This window comes from Polypterus senegalus, chromosome 5 (assembly GCF_016835505.1).
Source record: "Polypterus senegalus isolate Bchr_013 chromosome 5, ASM1683550v1, whole genome shotgun sequence".
Taxonomy (NCBI): domain Eukaryota; kingdom Metazoa; phylum Chordata; class Cladistia; order Polypteriformes; family Polypteridae; genus Polypterus; species Polypterus senegalus.
This window is the reverse complement of record NC_053158.1, coordinates 161,565,640-161,570,601: the sequence shown is the minus strand read 5'-3', so window position 1 is coordinate 161,570,601 and position 4,962 is coordinate 161,565,640. Positions and strand designations below refer to the sequence as shown.

Sequence of the window (4,962 nt, the reverse complement as noted above, 5' to 3'; positions counted from 1 at the left end):
ATCTGCTCAGGTCCAGAAAACATTGTAACAGAAAAGAGAAAATCAGTAATTTTAGAAATGTATGCTATTGCACAATAAGAGCAACAACAAGCCATGGAATTAAAGAATGGCTTTAATTAACAACAAAAATCAGTGCCAAATTAAGTAACTGGTTGGAGTGAAATTGGTTGAAGTTTGAGGCTCTAACTTAGTTGGTCTTCTGTTGGCTCGTTTCACATTTCATTTCTGTTTGGCAGTCATTTAAGGAAAGAAATGAAGCAATTCAGGGGAACGATGAAGAAATGCAGGGAAACATCTTAAAAAACAATTCAATTGAAATTAATTCAAAAGAAGTTAATTAGCAGCAAAAACATTAAGAGAAGGGTTAGAATGAAAACCTGCAGCCACTGTGGCCCTTCAGGACTGGAATTTAAGAACCCTGGTCTAAAGAAATCAAACCTATCCTGGTTTCAATGGCCAAAAAGCAAGATGTAGGTCCGGATGGGACGCTGATACTGTATGTCACAGAACACACTCATGTACACACCCGCACTAGGGGAACTTATGCAGAGATGCAAATAAATGTAACATGGATGTCTTTAAGATCAGGATGCAGAATTAGAACATTTAGGTAAAACCTATGTTGATGCAGGAAAAAAACTCCACTCAACTGTGATATGGCTGAGAATGGAGTATTGATCTTTATTTTATACACAGCTTTCCCAAAGTTTTTTTACAATGATGATTTTTCACATGATCAGTTAGAAGGAAAAACAGCCTACAAAAATAATAATGAAATAATGTTGTTTGCCTTATATTTCACGTATGTGTAGACAATTCAGTTTCATTACAGTTAGTACAAAAGAGTCAACAAAATATGAAGTACAGTATGTGTTATTAAAAAGCTAAATTAGGTTTAGTAAATACTTTCAAAAAGATTATTTGCAATAGTGAGAATGTAGTATATAAGGGGGACAGCTGAATCTTTTTTAGATGAGCTAGTGAAACACCATCAGTAAGAAGTACACATTGACAGCAATGTCACACTTATTGGTATTTTCTATTTCCAATAAAAAGAAACCTAGTCCTATAGATAATGGATCATACACAGTGCCATAAATACAAGAGGATGGATAGACAAAAGAAGCTATTTAACATTTTCTAACCCTCTTCATTAATGATGAATATAGGTTTTTGGTCTCCGGAATTCTCTATCATCCATTGTTGGATTAATTATATTAATTTTCTTGTTGTTTATTCCTTTTGTCCTTATCCTATTTTGCTTTGGCTGCTGCTTTTCGTGATGAGCTTTACATGGCCATGACCATATTGTTTTCTGTTTCAATGCAAGATAGTTATATGTCATATTATGTTCTTCCTTTAAAACATGTTAGTGTCCATTTCTCTGATTTCAAGTGTTTAGGGGACACTCTAAACATTCAGGCTGACAGATGCCAGGTGATAGGCCTTTAACCTGAAGTCTTGTCAAGCTGAAAAGGAGTGAAGTGCATGTTGGGAAGTTGGATCATGGATTCCAGAGTTTTTTGCCTTAAGTCCCACACCCTTGAGTCGGGTGTGGGAAGAGTTTTTTTTTTTTTTGCTTATTATTGATAATGATGCCTGTAACGTTTTCTGTTTTTTCATACATATTTTCAATGTGTTTTAGGATACTGTGAAGTGTCAAAGTGTCTTCTTGCAGTGATGGAAATTTTCTGCTAAATAAACCTTTGTATATGTGTTAATTGGGTAAGAAGGTAGGGGGACAGCAACTGCCTTTTATTTTTACAAAAACTAACACTTTCAGAGACCTCTCTCTGTCTCTCTTTTGTTTGGAGTGAGAACACATGCTTTCTAACTAAAGAAAATTAACCACTTGTATTTTCAAAAGTGTCTTGCTGTTGCTGAGCAGACTGTAAGCAGATTTAACCCACCCAATTTGTATGATTCTATGTATTCCTTTAAATTTCCATTACTGGTTTTGATGCAAATATATATCATTTTGAGTGATAGTTTAAAGCAAATGTCTCTGTTTGATTGCTAAAAGCATGCCACGAGGTTTATATTGTTCATCCCTTGTCTAATTGGTGGCTTTTAACAGCACTAGGGAACATCCTTGTGAGGGCCTCTATTTGATAGTAAACTGGGTTGAAGTAAAGGTTTGGAAGTAAAGACAGCAGTAGTCAGTGACCAGCTTGCCTTAGAGCTCCTGAAGATAAAACATGCAACACAGAAAGTAAGACAGGTAAGAGGTTAAAGGTGACAGTTACATGGCTGGTTCTGACATTTCTTCCTATCCCCCATCTACAAAATAACCTAAGAGATTAGGTGGTTCCTTTTATATTAATTGCGTTGAATTGGTGAACTGATAACATAATTAAACACCAAGCATTGAATTTCCAATGAGAAATGACTACTTATAAGTGCTCTAAGGGCTTAGAGTTAGTATTTGGGTGATGAATTTTTGACTGCTCTTTATTTAATATTTCTGGTTTTCACAATTGTGTTTATAATAGACTCTTTCTAGATATTTTGACTCCTACCAATTCCAAAAAAAAAAATTTTTACGTTTTAATTCTTCAATTCTTTGCCTCTTCAAGCACACGTAATTCTCAGTGTCCATAGCACAGAGAAGGGCAAAGTACGGCCCGGCTGACTTTTTTTTATCTGGCTCGCAGAGCTGCTTGTTTGTTTTTGTCTTGTTTATATAAAGAAATGGCTCCTAAGTTGCCCCTTTAATTAAGTACCTCCTCAATTGGTGTTTGGTGACGTCAAGCGGGGTGGGAACTTTAAACCAGGAAGCGAGGTCGGAGAAGACGAACGAGCACTGGAGATGACTGCGGGCTCGCATGGAGGGGTGAGTATCCAAAAGTGGGCTTCTGCATAGGAAGTTCACTCCTCTTTAAGTCACCATGTAATTGTGACAGTTGCTCATTTGCGCTATAAGCACGTTACTATTTTCCCACTGTCATATAGTGTCACTGCAGGTGTTATCTGCCCTCAGTGACCTGGAAAATTTAACTTCTTTGCAGAATCCCAAAATGAGCGGGTCAAAGAAAAGAAAAGCGGACAGTGAATGCAGGGTGTTTAAGAAGGATTGGACAGCAAAATATTTTTTCACTGAAGTCCGATCAATGGCTGTATGTCTGATATACCAGGAAAGTGTTGCGGTTTTCAAAGAATATAATATCAGCCGTCACTTTGCCACGAAGCATGCTAACTATGCTAGCAAGCAGTCACCCCAAGAGCGGCTCAGAAATTGATGGCTAAATTACAGGCTCAGCAAAATTTATTTCACAGACAAACTGTGATTCAAGAGTCAAGTACCAAAGCAAGTTTTATGCTGTCATTCAAATTAGCAAAAGCTAGCAAACCCCTCCTTGAAGGCGAGTTTTTGAAAGAATGCATGATAGAGACAGCAGGTCTTTTCCGTCCTGAGAACAAAGACAAGTTTGAGGAACTCAGTTTATCACGCAGGACAGTGACTCGCCATGTGGAACTGATTGATGAAGACATAGCCAGCAAGTTACATAATACATCAGAGTCCTTTAAATTTATAAATTATAAAAGACATAGCTCAGCTCTTAATTTTTATCTGAGGGATTAGCGACCGTTTTGAAATAATGGAGGAGTTTTTGGCCATGGAGCCACTTATAGGAAAAACATGAGGACAGGACTTGTATGACCGGGTGTCTGCTGTCATCAAGTGTATGAAGCTACCTTGGAGTAAACTTGCCACTGTCACTACAGATGGATCTCCAAATTTAACTGGAAAAAATGTGGGACTGCTGAAAAGAATTCAGGATAAAGTGAAAGAGGAAAACCCTGTCCCAGATGTTATTTTCCTTCACTGCGTCATACACCAAGAATATTTGTGTAAATCTGTATTACAGTTTAATCATGTTGTGAATCCAGTTGTAAAACTTGTTAACTGCATACGAGCAAATGGACTTCAGCACCGTCAGTTCATTACATTTCTGGAGGAAACCGATGCTGACCACCAAGACTTGCTTTACCACTCTCGTGTCCGCTGGTTGAGTTTGGGCAAAGTGTTTAAACGAATGCGGGATCTCAAAGAAGAGATTGGTAACATTTTTGGAGTTAAAGGGGAAGTCTGACGATTTTCCAGAGCTGAGCGAGAAGAATTGGCTATGTAACTTTGCGTTTGCTGTAGACATTTTTTCTTACATGAATGAGCTAAACGTCAAGCTACAGGGAAAAGATCAGTATGTGCACAACATGTATACTAATGTGAATGCCTTCAAATCCAAGCTGACTTTCTTTTCCAGGCAAATTTCAAAGAAAAACTTCTCTCATTTTCCCACACTTGCCACGCAGAAAGTGGCCATCCAAAATGTGAATAAATATAGCAAATCACTGAACAACCTGCATGAAGAATTCTGCCGTCGGTTTTCAGATTTTGAAAAAATTTAAAAGTTACTTCAGCTGGTGGCCTGTCCCTGTCACAAGACCCAGAAACAGCACTGCAAGAAGTGCAATTGGAACTAATTGATCTTCAATATGACGCCGGCTTAAAGGTGAACTTCCACTCTCTTGCACTAAAACAGTTCTATGCCTCACTTAAAGACGCCACTTTTCCAAACCTCTGGGGGATGGCACAGAAGATGCTGGCCTCGTTTGGCTTGACCTACATGTGTGAGCAGACGTTCAGCGTCATGAACATCAACACAGATCCCAGTTAACTGACCAACACCTCAGATCTATCCTGAGAATTGCAACAATAAAGCTAACTCCAGACTTTGATGCCTTAGCAAAAAAGGGAGACCAACAACACTGTTCCCACTAAAATTGAAGGTTAGTTACACATACTATGTTATGAAAGAAATACATTGCGCAAAAGGTACAGGAAGCTATAAGAAGGCAAAATCACAAGCTATTATGTTTGCACAGGATAAGCTTTATAGACTCTTTGTTAGGTGTTTGAATTCAGAAATTTTTGTAGGTAAATGGAATACTCTAGGATTA

The 4,962-nt window shown here is 37.9% G+C and overlaps 1 pseudogene; it reads left to right on the top strand.

Annotated features, from left to right (window-relative positions):
- Nucleotides 1–3,686: 3,686 nt before the first annotated feature.
- Nucleotides 3,687–4,410, top strand: LOC120529917 (annotated as a pseudogene).
- The last annotated feature ends 552 nt before the right edge of the window (nt 4,411–4,962 follow it).